This window comes from Protopterus annectens, chromosome 1.part2, assembly GCF_019279795.1.
Source record: "Protopterus annectens isolate FY-2018-M chromosome 1.part2, PAN1.0, whole genome shotgun sequence".
Lineage (NCBI taxonomy): Eukaryota > Metazoa > Chordata > Ceratodontiformes > Protopteridae > Protopterus > Protopterus annectens.
Window position 1 is genome coordinate 323,988,249 of NC_056727.1, and position 16,217 is coordinate 324,004,465.

Sequence of the window (16,217 nt, forward strand, 5' to 3'; positions counted from 1 at the left end):
AATCCTGGCAGCAGTTTTCCATTGCAGTGAGGCCTGTCTGTAGGATGTGTGTCAGCTGGTGTAATGACTATGGCGCTTAGTTAGCAGTCATCTGGGAACTTTGTCATCCACAACCCGCACATGTTCGCTTTTACATCTGAGAAATAAATGCCAAGCAAGAGGGGTCCTAGGACAGAGGCCTGTGGGATACCACATGTGACTGGCATTGAGTCTGACATGGCTCCTACAATATCGATATTATGGATTCTGTATGTCAACCAGTGTGCAACCCATCATGTGATATATGTAGTAACATGTAAGCTAATGAGCTTGTCTATGATGCCTGAGTGGAATACTGCGTTGAAGGCCTTAGGCAAGTCCAGGTAGACTGTATGGATTGAGTTGCCCTCATCAATGGCTGTAGTGACTATTTTTAAAGGTCAACCAGGTTCAAAAAGCAGGATCAGCCCATCACAAAGGCAAACTGGCCAGGAACAAGTGTCTGCAGGTACCCAATATCGCTGTATATGCATCCCATACCGAATCATTCCATAGCTTTGCAGACCAGGCTGGTTAAGCTTATGGTGCGGTAGTTTCCAGGGTCAGTAAATGTGCCTCCTTAGTGGAGTGGGACCACTGTTGCTGTATGCTAGTGTTCAGGTACATATCCTGTAGTATGGCCAAGGTTAAATATCAGTCTTATATGCGGTTGTATGTCCTCTTGGAGTTCACGTAGCACACATCCAGGGATACCATCAGGTTACATTGATGCTGTGTGTTCTGCTTTGCTGAGGGCGGCCCTCACCTGGACATGTGAGATGATAGGGAGGTTACATTCAGCTGTGATAAGTATTTCTACTTGTGGGGGAGAAGGAGGGGGGATACGTGCACCAAACCTGTCTGCAAGAATGTTGCCAATATCTGTGTGTTCGGTGAATGTTAAGTAGGTGTGTATTAACTCAGAGCATATCTGAGGCGTTTGGTCCATATGTGTAACATAACTGAAGAAAGCCTTGTGGTTATCTATAGTGTTCATGGCCATTTCCCTCCCAGAGTAGGCCGTGGATGTTGTTATTAGAGACTGTAGCTTATTACCAGTGCTTACGACAGATGCCTTCCCTTAATGTGAATCTGCTCTGTCCTGCAGTAGCCTCCTTCTATTGTTATACAATCTGCCTTTGGCTGGGGTCCACCGGACAGGATGCCTAACCTTTGTGCATAGGGTCTGGGTTAGAAATGTGTATGCATGTTCCATGCAATCTTTGGGATGTCCATGGGAAGCATTTGCAAAGGGGTCAGCAGTGTGGGTTGTGGCTTTCACTGGCCCAGTGGGCTGCATGGATACCATCACAGTCCTAACAAGTGAATAACTGTCTAATCACATACATATTAAAGTAGTCTACTGTGCTGGTGGTGGTGGTGGTGGGATATGTATATCCAGGCCGAGTAACTTGTGTCCAGATCACACTAGTGGATGGCGTTCCACATACAGTACCTTGGTATGAACCCCCAGAGTGAGGTTGTGCATTGGACCTGTCGCAGTGTGCTGATTGATGGGGCATGCTACTATGTTGTATGGAATGTGGCAGGTATTGTTGCACAGGTGTTGGCTGAGCACTGATATCTGGCTATGTACTTGTGTATCCACCAAGAGACACACACATGCTACATATGGGAGTAGTAGTATATCACTACAGTTGAGTATCATGTATACTATGTGTGTCATATATTGCTGACATAGTCTGCTGATATCCTGTTTGTGTTCTCTTCCAAGGACATGGCTCGTCAGCATAATCCCGCCTACTCTGCAGCAGAAGATGAGGAGATACACCAGAGCCTGGTGCGGGATTATGACATACTGTTTTCCTGCACCAGCCAGAATTAGCAGGAGAGGGCTGCACTGTGGCAAGACCTTGTCCGTAGGATAAATGACATTGGCATGCATAATAGGACATATGAGCAGGTACGACATCACTGCAGTGATTTAATCAGAAATGTCCATCAGCGTGCGTCGGATATCCACAGGCAACAGGGTTCCACAAGAGGTGGGGTGGCCACACACCCCCCCCCTCACCAGATTGGAGGGGCTACTCCTAAGTGTTGTGGCTCCAGCCCCAGAACAGCAACAGCAATACACCTGCATCATGATGGAGGCTGGATCCACACAGCAGCACGACATGGAGCGTGCAGGTAATATGCCATATGTAAACTTGACTATTCTGTACACTGTTAGTTTATGCATGTGTAATGTGTGTCCGTGGTATGTAGCTGTCAACATAGTATGTAATTTTGCAGGTGTGATATTGGCAATATCAGCAGCTGACGTGTGAAAGGCAACTGGTGTACTACTGCACTGTATCATATGCAGTATCAATGGCACAGTTGTGCCCACTGACATTAATTTCCTCATTTCTGCAGGTCCCTCCGGTGTTACAGCAAGGCAGGCCATCCATGCTGGTGAGTGTGTTTTAACAATACCTATAATAGTCCTGATAGTGCTAGTAATACTAGTGTAACTCAGTAATGCTTTGTGTGTATACTGCGGGGTGTGCATGTGTGCATGTGTGCCTGTGCTAACGTGTGCATGTGTGCATGTGTGCCTGTGTCCACGCAGCACGCGCAGCATGTGTGCATGTGTGCATGTGTGCCTGTGTCCACATGTGCATGTGTGCATATGTGCATGTGTCCACGTGTGCATGTGTGCATGTGTGCATGTGTACATGTGTCCATGTGTGCATGTGTGCATGTGTGCATGTGTGCCTGTGCCCACGTGGGCATGTGTGCATGTGTGCACGTGTGCATGTGTGAATGTGTGCCTGTGTCCACGTGTGCATGTGTGCATGTGTGCACGTGTGCACGTGTGCATGTGTGCATGTGTGCATGTGTCCACGTGTGCATGTGTGCATGTGTGCATGTGTACATGTGTCCACGTGTGCATGTGTGCATGTGTGCCTGTGTCCACATGTGCATGTGTGCATGTGTGCATGTGTGCCTGTGTCCACGTGTGCATGTGTGCATGTGTGCATAAGTGCATCACTGGTAACATTGTGTGGACACTGTAAACTGTGTTTCCTGTCTTCCTCCCACAGGTTCTGGTGCTGCTCTGGTGTCCTGCAGCAGGGAACCTGAATCTGATGCCACAGGTACTGATAATGATGATATCTGTGTAATGGCACAGGAAGGTGTGTCAGGATCCGCCATTGGTCAGCCAATTGACAGTACACAGCTGTCAACCCCATCATTGCGCACAGTCATCCTGCCAGTACATCCTATGTCACCATTCTCCCTAGGTGATGGACAGGATACAGTGGGCATTGACCAGGGTAATGTGGTATCTGTGGCACATGCTTCCCCATACAGCAGCCATGGGCAGGGTCCTGCGATGGTACCACACAGACAGTTGCCCATGGGTTCTCGTGGGAGCACCCGTGGGCATACTGCCTCTGGCAGACATGCCCAAAGAGGTCTGTCAACCTCAGCTATGTTTCGGGCTGTCATGCAGGCACAGTCACGTATGGAAATGTACACCAGGCATGGTCTGAGGGAGCTGAGAGCATGTCACACAGCCATGACTGACAGTATGAATGACATCGCGGATGCTATCCGTAATTTCACCAATGTCATAGACAGACATTGTGGGGACATATTACAGCAGTTCCACAACCACATGTCCATGAGCCAGGGCAATGGTGGGCGGTTGCGGCGTCGACGTGGCCGTATGCCAGCAACAGCAGCAGCTGGCAGTCGGCGCAGACAACAACAGGCCCACGGATGACCCCATAGTGCCAGCAGCAGCCCCAGCAATGCTGGGTCTGTGCTGTCATCGGAATGCCCCAGGAGACCGTGTGCACGTGGCTCTGGACAGTCCCAAAAGTGACCTGTGTCCAGTCAACACACTCCCACTTCAGATGACAGTACCCAGTCTGGCTTAGTACTGGATATGGTTCGTAGCACCCCTGCCAGGCACGGGTACCGTGTCCGTGCCCACAGACACTGATCTGTATGACTTGCCAGGTTCAGTCTGTGGCTGTCCACAAACTCCTGTATATGGCAGCCATGAGGTGGAACTGTGTGCGTGCATACACACATGCAAAATGTTAACACCTAGGGCTACCACATACACGCACATGCTGCACCAACAGTGCCCCACCCTGTACTGCTGTCCCTCACCAACACACATACACACACATGTCAATTGGTGGTATCAGTGGCAAACTCAGGCATACCTAATTCACACCCTGTGCATATGATGAAACTGTGCCACCTCCTGCAATCTCCAACATCAGTGCAGGAACAGGTAAACACGTTGCTGATGCACAGGGTGACTACATAGAAGTGTATTAGTAGTATCATGTTGGTAACAGTACAGTGTGCTGATATGACTGTGTGTATATCCCAGCATGCCTGATGCAGTAACCGTATGACTGCCCTGAATTGTTATCTACACCCATAGTACGTACCAAAGTGTAACAGCTGCACATTATTGCATACCGGTGGTAAGGATGTCAACAGATAGCCACATACATGGGTAACACAGGGTGGAAGCTAATGCAAGTAGTGATACGCAATGATGGACATGTACAGTAATGGTGGCAAGTTGTCCACAATGACTATGCAATGTGTATGTTTGAGCACGTTGATATGTGTGCAGTACCAATGTAATCCAAATCACAATTAACTATGACATAATATCAGTTCTACCATGGACATCTGAGCTGTGCATTCCTGGGTATATGTTGATAGTGCCTACATATTTGCACTGTTACCTACTGTTAGTGTTACCCCTTCTTTGTTGTACAATGGACTACTTCCAGCCCTGCTTACTGTAGCTTTGTTTGCATGCATGTTCACATGGGGTTCCCTGGAACACTGCTTCCACCTGCAATGCAGAGTTACAGTGCTTCTGTGGACTCCTAGTGACATTTGCATAGCGTACTATACATATGTCAAGTTTACACATGACAGAACGTCACTGTCTGTCCTGTTCGCATGTACGTTGCCTGTTACACATTGCACATGTCTTACCTGGCATTTACCCACGTGTGCAGTCATATATGCCAGTGCTATGAAATCAGTAGCAGTACACCCACACATACACACCTTCAGTATGTTGTTCCCCATTGGCCCTATGTGTTGGTAATCACCATGGCAATCACACTACTATGGTAGCATGTGCAAAGGTAACCTGTTAATCACCTCTATGGTCCAGTTGAGGTTTATGTGAGTCATGTGGCAATGTCACAGCTGCCACATGTATGCAGTCAACCCTCACCCCTGGCCAGGAATGTACAACACATGTGTGGGATGCCACCACATAGCCAATCTGGGGACTGAGCACTCCGAACCCAGTAATGCCATACCCTGTCAGGTGGCATGACATACTACAGTGACTACAAATCCAGTCAGACATAGACCTGCACTGACAGCAATCTGAACACACTGGGGCATACGTGGAGACTCAGAATAGCATCCTGCCTGAGCATCACACACCTCCGCAGCTGGCACACAGGCATACGTTACATTGGAACAGAGCACATGTCACACATGGCACACACATCCCGTGTGCCACACACTCACAGCCTGTAGGGCTACACAACACACCTACTACAGATGTGTCAGGTACCTCTCTTGGCCGCTGCAGTGGGGTCCCGCTCAACAGGCTGTACATGGTGAAGGTCACAGTGATATGCCTGTGGGGCACTATGGTCCACCACAAAACACATGCATACAGGTCAGTCAGAGGCATGGACACATATGACTCAGTCATTGACCATGCCACTATGGATGACCTGAGACATACCTCTCTGGACTACATGATAGGGAACATAGAAGGGATCTCTCAGCATGTGGCATGGGCCAGTATGAGCTTGATCTTGGTTGCCATCAAACCCTCACCAGGTATGCTACCACTATATGTAGGAAGGGTGTTCTATGTCTACATTCTGCTCAATCATCAATGTCATTCATAGGGTGTCCACTGGCTGTCAACTTGTGCTTACATACTAGGGAAGCCACAATGATTTGCAAGGGGCAGCTTGCACGTGACACCCATGAGCCATTGTATATTGGCGAAGCCCCTTGATACACACATAGTGCCTTATGCTGCAGGACACAGATTACATAGCCACCTCCGTGGGTATCACACAGGATAGGACACTAACAGTGATGCTACACAACACCAGCAGTGTACACCGCAAGATGAATGCACTGGACACTGTCCTCAGCACGGTGAACTGCAATGTCTGTGCAGTACCAGAGTCCTGATTCACGGATCATAGGTGCAACCCATCACTGCCAGGTTATACCTCATACCATGCCTGTCGTCCCCTACACATGTAACACACATGGACATCGGGGGTGGTATCCCAAGGCACCACAGATACACGCACCTCCAGCTTTTTGGCACAGCACAAAGCATCAGGGCCTATTCATGTGCAGCTAACAGTGTGTCAGATTGCCTTCTGGTTCATAGCCTGGCACACACAACCCTCCCATACACAGGAAACCCACCTATCCTCCATAACAACACTGGCAATATGACAGTCTCAAGAAATGTCTTTATATGGCTGGCCTGCATCCAGCCAAACATTGTGCGTGAGCATTACTGTAGCTACAATACACTAGTTGAAAGGTTCCCAGCATGTGGTCACTGAATTGCAGTGGAATAACATGTTACCACTCCCACAACAGGTGGGAACATGCAGCACCTGTACATCGACTACATGTAGACTATATGGCCCAGACCAGATGTGTATTCCCTGCTGTAGGTATTTTACCATATACACCCACACTGTATAGACACATACCACGTGCGGCCCCTGCACAGTAAGACACAGTCATATTGTTATGCATTGCAAATACCATTTATCCACTCGAGGCACGTGTCAGACATGGTAACTACTGCAGGTCACAGGTATTTATGTGTATGTGTCACACATACATCATGTGTGCATTGCCATTGCTGGTTTAGGCAATGGCATGCATTGTTATGCACAAAGACCCATACAAGGTCATAATGTGTGACACACTCACATGTGGCAGTTGTGGGTTTCCAAAACATACCTATCTGTACTCTGACAATGGTAATAGACCCAGTAGCGGAGCGCACTATTGGCATTACTGGCCAAGTAGCCCTGTTTGGCTGTGCTGATAGTGTGGTGACATCCCCTGTGTTTACTGGGGGAATATGCAGCATCTGGTGTATTGTAGTATTTGCCAAAAGGATTTATTCTCTCACACTTGCAATTACACACACCCTACTACCCCCACACACACTTGCCGTTTGCAGGATTCATACCCCTCCCTAAGTATGTCATGATACGTGAAAGAGACGCATTAGCGAAGCACACTATTCAGATTACTAGGAGGTTCCTCTTCTCCGGCTGTACTTATAGGGTGCTGACATCATCAGTGTTTGGAAAGGGTAATGTGCATCATGTAGTGTGATTTCCTGATTGCCAAAAAGAACATGTTTTTCATACAGAATTGCACACACACAAGCTCTCCACATCCAAATACACACACACACACTTGCCATTTGTAGGTTTCAAACCCCTACCTAACTATGTTATGACACTTGAAAGAGATGCTTTAGCAGAGTGCACTATCCGGATTACTGGGAGGTGTCCCTTCTCCAGCTGTATGTATAGGGTGCTGACATCATCAGTGTTTGGAAAGGGTAATGTGCATCATGTAGTGTAATCTCCTGATTGCAAAAATGCACATGTCTTTCATACACAATTGCACACACACAAACTCCCCACATCCAAACACACACACTTGCCATTTGCAGGTTTCAAAATCCTACCTAATTATGTTACGACACGTGAGAGAGACGCATTAGCAGAGTGCGCTATTCGAATTATTGGGAGGTTTCCCTTCTGCTGTACTTATTGGGTGCTGACATCATCTGTGCTTAGATAGGGGAATGGGCATCCTGTAGAGTGCTTTCACAGTTGCCGAAAGGGACATCTCTCTCACACAGACTTGCACACATACTAACTCCTCTCCACACACACTGGGCAGTTGCAGGATTCAAACCCCTATCTAACCATGTTAGGACACTAGTGACAGATGCATTAGCAGAGCATGCTATTCAAATCACTGGGAGGTTTCTCTTCTCTTGCTGTACTTATAGGGTGCTGACATCATCCGTGCTTAGATAGGGGACTGTGCATCCTGTAGAGTGCTTTTACAGTTGCCAAAAGGGACATCTCTCTCACACAGACTTGTACACACACTTGGCAGTTGCAGGATTTAAACCCCTACCTAACTATGTTATGACACTTGTGATAGATGCATTAGCAGAGCGCGCTATTCGAATTATTGGGAGGTTTCCCTTCTCCTGCTGTACTTATAGGGTGCTGACATCATCCGTGCTTAGATAGGGGACTGTGCATTCTGTAGAGTGCTTTCACAGTTGCCAAAAGGGACATCTCCCTCACACAGATTTGCACACACACTAACCCCCCTCCACACACACTGGGCAGTTGCAGGATTCAAACCCCTATCTAACTATGTTACGACACTCGTGACAGATGCCTTAGCAGAGCACGCTATTCAAATTACTGGGAGTTTCCCTTCTCCTGCTGTACTTATAGGGTGCTGACAACATCCGTGCTTACACAGGGGAATGTGCATCCTGTAGAGTGCTTTCACAATTGCCAAAAGGGACATCTTCCTCACACAGACTTACACACACACACACACACACACACACACACACACACACACACACACACACACACACACACACACACACTGAGCATTTGCATGGCTCAAACTCCTACCTACCTATATTATGACACTTGAGGGAGATGCATTAGCAGAGCGCGCTAACCGGATTACTGGGCATCTGGTCTGCACCTGCAGTATTTATAGGGTGCTGACATCTTTATTTCTACAGAGGTATGTACATCTAGTACTACCTGTCAGGTGGGGGATAGCATATATATGCATTTGCAGCCACCTACGTCAGAGTCAGATATGCACATCGCACTGGCAGGTTATGTTCTATACCATGCTTCGTGACCACAGGACCTGTAACACACAACACAACCAGTCCAGAACACCACTCCCACATCCAGGTCACACACTTTGCTTCCCTGGGAACAGTGCCGGGATACGCAGGTGTTCACATACACCATTCCAGTTGTTAACATCAGGTACAGGCATATTGTGTGTGAGAACTACTCAGACCTCTACCACTTTACCCTACAGCCACTACAATTTGTGGGTCCATGTGCTATGGCAGAACCACTCACCACAGCCACATGGGGGAATACATATTGCACCTGTCCATCTGCAACATGGGTACTCACTGTTCCACACCAGAGGTAGACCATCATTGTTGATATCTGACCATACCCACCTTTCCCTGGACATCCATATCCCATCCCCACCCCCAGGCAAGGTTGTCACTGCAAACAAACTGTATTTAGCACATGCAGACTCTACACTTGTGAAGACTGGGGTGGACGACTTCAAAGGACCCATGCTGGGGGACTATACAGGCCACTCTGCATAATCCTTGACAATTGCATTCTATGAGCATGTGTAAGGTTTGCATTGATCATGCTATCCCACATATACCCATGACTGCTCCACAACAAGACACCTGTCAGGTGTACACCAGCCATATATGAGCCGTCCAACAGACAGAGTGAGCTAATACATTGCAGAGCTGTAGCCCACAGAGGGAGGACATCTGTGAACAGTACCGGCACGACACTTCATTCACACATAATCATCACAACACAGTGTTGACAGTGGAATTGTCCAGACAATGCAGAAAGGGCTCCCCTCAGTCTGTTATTGACGGCCACTTACTGTTAGAGGTCCTCAGCAACCCTCTTCCAGCACACACCAACAACATGGCTGTGGCTTAGCACATTCAAACCCTGGGATCTCCACTGTGCCCCTGCATGACAGAGGCACAGCTCACTAGCCTCACACGTTGCCTTATGTGACCTACTTTACAGTGGCACAGTAGCCTACTGTACTGGGGATGCAGATGCCAAGCACACTCTGGCTAAGCTGTCATTCCCTAGGGCAACAAGCCTAGTATTGACCTCTACACCCATATGTTCAATTGTCAGATGCACAATATTTGTTGCGCTGTTATACTGTTTGCAGGTCTATATTGCCATAGCATTCCCTGTTCCTATGAACAACTTGTGTATCTGTGGAAGATGTTTGAATATGTGGGTGATCCACTATGTCACTTATGTCTCTGTAGTCATTTACTGTGTGCACTGGGCAGATTGCTGTGTTGTGGTTGGTTCCTGGAATGACACGTACAAATACCAGATATGTGTGGCCAACTGCTAAACGGAGATATGGCCTAAATGTGTGAGCATGCCCAGTTCAGCCTTTCCATGGTATGTTGTTTGACATATGCCTCATTTATCAAAGTGTGCGAGCATGCCCAGTGTGAGCTTTCCATATGTTGAACTCTGAAGTCCACCACATATTTGGGTGTGTGTGAACTTCAACAATATCTCATGTTTATGGTTGTGTGTTGCGTGTCATGTTGTGTACTAACTGGCCAACTGCTTTGTGTCTGCCACAACAGGGATTATACTGTGCCTGCAGGGATTGCATGGGATACTTTGCATACAGTTGTCAACATCCTTTCATAATGACCTAACACTGTAGTACCGTATAGTGTACTGGTTCAGTACTTTCACTGTGGTGGACAGTATCCTGGGCTTTAGTCCTATCACTGCTTGACATCTTCATAGTGAGCACAACAGACTGTGTAGGGGCCAGTTGTGCACATATGACCATGTTGCATAATGTTCAGATATGGACTACCTACACCAGGCTTGTCCAACATTGGTAGTGTATTCCACAACATAGGTGGACATTGGCAAACACTAGCGATGTTCCCTAGGCCATTTCTGGTGCTAGTCACAGAGTGTGTTTGTCCTTCGACACACATTGTAACTGGAGTTTGCCATGACATATGTCATGGTTAGTATACTGTGCCTCTATCTACCTCTGACATAACAGTGATACCCAGGGTTAACCTACCATCTCCCATCCACTCATTGGGATTCCTCTTGAGGGGTGTTGATAGGTGACTCTCTGGCTAACCTGTACTGGGAGTTCACTCAAGAGTGGGGGTGCCATCTGTGTTATGGATCATTCTGTACAGCGTGTCCTATGTATGTCAGTGCTGGGGTTCAGGTCTCTCATGTACATAGCTCACTGCCATTCAGATTGTACAAGGTGCAGCATGTTCATTGATTCCAGCTTGGACATGGCTTCATACATCAGGCACAGATTGCCTCTGGCTGGGCAGTATGGCAGTGTGTGGAGCTGCAGTTTGTTTACTCAGGCAACACATGGCATCTGTTCATGCTCTTTGCTACTCATGGTGGGGTACTGTTGTGGACTTTACAGTTGATGGAGGTGTCTGCTGAGGTATATCCCACAGGGGCTATTGTAGTCAATTGTGACGCTGATGAAGGATGACTGCAGAGCCACAGTGACCTCCCCTTATCTACATCTGACAACCTTCATGATTGGGTGGGTATATGGTATGTTTCTGCAAACACTACAGCCACATGTTTGTCCAGTACAGGATATCTATCACCTTGTGTCCCCAGGTCTCTCATTACATGTTAGGTACGTAATGGGTTAACACCTGTGTGGTAATTTGTGGGCACTTACTGTATATCCACGGTGGTTGTCTATACACAGTTCTGCAATTAGCTTGCTGACATGGCTATGACTCCAGTTGTCTGTTTCTAGGTGGCTCTTTTGTGGGTTGCTTGTGTCAGCTGGGGGTCGGTTTTGGTGGACTGTTTGTACTCCTCTGCATACATGTTCAGTCACAGTTCTTCCATGTTGGCCTGTACCTATGGGACATATATACAGAAGGGGGGGTCCCCGGACCAAGCCTTGTGGGATGCCACTCATATCTGCTTTGTAGTCTGACATGGATGCAGCATGTCTGACCATGTCAGTTCTGTCCTTGGTCTGGTGTGCAACCCCTCTACTGACATAGGGGTATATATTTAAGCTGGTGAACATATCCATACTGAACTCGTAGGGTATTGTCTGGAAGCATATGCACGGTCCAGCTACGCCGTGTGGACCACATTGCCCTCATCAATGACCTTAATGACTGTTTCAAATGGATCAAACATGTTTAGGGGCAGGATCTGCAGTTACAACAGCCACACTGTGTAGGGTCCGGTATCAGTAGGTCCACGATAGCTTTATGTCTGCGGTACATACTGATCCTTTCCATAGCTGTGCAGACCAAGCTTGTCAGGATCCTGGGGTGGTAGTTTGCATTATCCATTCAGGCAACACCTTTGTTGTGAAGGACCACTGTTGTTGTATACTGCTCTTTGGGTACATATCCTGTGGTAAGGCTGACATCGGGCAGTAGTGTGAATTGGCATTCCATTATTCTTGGAGTCCATGTTGCCCTCAGCCCAGGACACCATCACATACCTTTGCTGCTGTGTGTTTTGCTTTGCAGATGATGGCTGTTACCTCAGCATCTGCAATGTCAGGGGACCAGCAGTCTGCTGGGATAGATATTTTGCATTCTGGGGGGGGGGCTTTGCACTGCACCTGTCAGGTTGTATGTTGGCAATATGTGTGTGTGTGTTTGGCGTGTTGTTTGTAATATCTGTGTGATGCGGAGCATATCTGCGGATTCCCATCATGGTTCCTACCATCAGTTAAGTAAGCCTTGTGATTATTCTTAGTGTCCTGTATAATTTGTATCTTCATAGGTTCATGGGTTCATACTAGGCTATCCACCCTAGGGCATTAGTAAGCCAAGCCAGAGTGTGTGTGTCTTTCGCCGCCCCTTGCTATGTGACTATTATGGCCATTTATGATTTTCTTTACTGTGCCTCTGTCTGGACGTGACACAGTGAAGACCCCCAGTGTACATGTACGATCATCCATCCACTTGGCAATATTCCTGTTGAGGGATGTCAGTGAGGGGCTCTGCCTAACATGGATTGGGATCCTGTTTCTGGGTGTGGGGAGCCTCTGGGTTATGTATCTGTCCCTCCAGCACATTCTATTTCATTATTTGTTGAGGCTGACATCTGTCACTCTCACAGCTCCAATGGCTCTGATTTCCTGTGGTGGAGCATGTCCATTACTCCTGTGTTGGACATGGTTTTGTACAACAGACATACAATGCCTCTGTGTAGGCAGTCTGTGACTGCATTCAGTTGGGGTGTCTACAGCCAGGCAGCATATGACATATATTTGACACCCTTTATCCTCTTGGTGGGGTACCTTTGAGGTCTTCCAAACCGCTGCAGGTGTCAGGTACGGTACATCCCATATGAGTCATTGTACTAGATTATGGGTCTGATAAGGGAACAGTACAGGGGCACAGTGACCTCTGTTGATGTAGATGTGTATCCTTTCATGATACGGTGTCCAATATCGGCAGTCTTCCTAGCCACATTGGCATTGTGTGTGTCACATGACAGGTTACTGTCAACTTGTGTCCCTAGGTCCCTGATTACTCCTTGCATACATAATGGTTTACCACCTATGTGGTAATTTGTGAGTACCTTGTCTGGTATTTGGTGGGACATTCATACTGTCCAGTGTCTTCAGGATGTCTGGGTGGGGTTCTTGTGTGTGAGAGTGTGGTATGTCGCATGCTACAGACTGTACAGCAGTTTTGACTACACTTAGGTGCACATGGGTGGTCTCCGCTGCTTTGTGCATTGTCAGTTACCTGGCCATATGGGTGTCTGTGCTGCATATGGATACTCCCCCTCCTTTGATGTTTTAGTCCAGGTGTTGGGGCCATAACGCATGATATGTGGTATAACCTGGTAGTGCTGGTGTGCTATCAGTAGGCTTGCAGCAGGCTTCTGTCACTGCACAGACATCGATGTTCTCCATACTGGGAAGTGCCTAAGAGGCATGCATATTGCAGTTTACACATCTGGCATTGGCCAGCATTACCCTTATGTTTCTTACCACTTATGTTTTCTAGGGTGGTGGGTTAGTCTTTTTGTCCTTGCCTACATATGGCTCTATGGAGGTGGCAAAGGCCTTATCCAGTATCCAGACGCCCAGGGGTAACAGGTGCAAGCCATCCTGGAAAAGCAGCATGGCTTGTCATGCATGACATCTCAAGCAGACAGACATTAGACCCTCTTGGACTGACAGCTGTAACTGTGCTACCTGTTAAAGCTGATCATTCTGTGTTTGTACTGTGGCATCATTCTTGGTGAGGGTTAGATGCTGCAAACCACCATTGTCATACCAGCCTGGGGTACATACTCAGAGAGCACATCCATGTCTCTTTTCATGTAGTCCAGGGAGGTACATATCAGGTCATTCACACCAGCATGGACAATGAGTGCATCATATTTCTGCTTGCTTTGGGGTGACCTGCGTACTTGTGTTATGTGGCATATTGTGGCAGCCTACAGGCAGCTTAGTGTACCCTTTCCCTTGTTCAGTCTGGTGAGTGTGACAGCAGTGTGTCTGCCTATACAGACACCTATTACAACTGTATCAGGCATGTTGTTTCTCCTTCTGGCCTGTGACTGTTTGGCACACCAGCTTTGTGTACTATGTGTTGCATGTGCTATGTTTGGAGGTTGTGGTTGCTTGGGATCTGCTTTGGAGACTTCTGTTGGTATGGTGTGCTTGTAATTAGGGCCTCCGGGAATGTCTTTCTGTGTTTATGTGTTTGGTTTACAGTTGTGAGAGGTCTATGTGGGACTGGGTTTGTGGTGTATGTGGTTACCTTCTCCTCCTGATTAGTTTTGACAGTACTGAGTTGGGGGAGCTCAGCCTCCGGTTTGGATACATGGTTGCATCTCTCACATATATTTGTATTTATTGGGGGGAGTTGTGGGTTGTCTGTGTACTTGGGCCAGGTGTCACATTGCCACTGGATTCACAGATTCTACTTGTTGTGGCTGGCCTTAGTGGATTGTATGTGTGGACATATTTTATTGCCATACTACTGATCAGTGATTACTTCCCTTTTTATGTTTGCTCTATCATGTAGTAGCTTCCTCATTCTCTTGCATAGTTTGGTAATGGCTGGAGTCCAGCATGCCAGATGCCTGCATGTATGGCATTGTGTCTTGTTATTTGTGATTGCATACTCCAAGCATTCCTGGCTGTGTTCATGGAATGCCTGTATAACATGTTCTGCGGTGTGTCCCATATTCTGCACTTGCACAGGGCCTTTCGTGGATTCCACATCAGTTTGGAGGGGTGCAACCTATGCTTTACACATGTTTTTCACTCTGGTTTTCTGGCCAGGGACTATGGTCAGGATGTGTATATCCAGTGTGATTACTCTATGGTCTGGTCTTACCAGTGAGGGATACACTTCTCATCTTGCCATCCAGTACACATGTTGCTGATTATCACATCCAGTATGCTTACCCCTCTTGTGGGAGTGGTACGTTGTTCCTGGGCATTTTGGTTTATGGATTCTGGGAACTTTTCTCCTACTGTGTTGGTGCTAGTATAATGCTCCCAGTGTATGTCTGGGTATTTTCAGTCAAGCAATATAATGTGGTTTGGGGGGCTTGATATATTCATGTATTCCAACATAGGCCAGGTGCAGTTCCTGGTATTAGGACAGTAGTCTGCAGCAGGCTATATACTGGGAGGCGGTTTTAGCCATTGGTATTTGGCCATGGCTAATCCATGCTTCTTCTTGTTGTGGTACCAACATGGGGGTGTGGTTATCCTTGACATTTATTGCTAGTCATCCTCCTTTTGTAGCTTGTTCCATGTTTTGTGGCTGTACAGCACAGTATGAGGTGTAACCTGGTAGTGTTAGGGTGCTAATGTGAGCCTTGACCCAGTTTTCTATTACAGGACTGATATCAACATTCTCCATACTGTCTGCATTTACACTGCACACATCTTGCTATTTAGACTTCTGGCATTGGGTAGCATTACATCTAGGTTCCTATCCCTTGTGGTACCTATGAAGGTGGGTTTGTGTTTTGAGACTTACCTATTCAGGGCATGCTGTGGGTACTGACAGCCTTTGCCAGTATCCATGGAGCCTGGACTGATAGGTGCACGCCACCCCTAGCAGGTGGTGCATCATGTCATGCTCCGCATGTCTTCCCAGGCTGAAACACAATGGCTCCCCTTTGACTAACTGCATTACTTCAGCCAGTTATTGCAATTGATCATCCCATCGTCATTATGTGGCTTCATGCTTGGTGAGGGTGGATGTTAGTCAGGGTCCTCAGGTG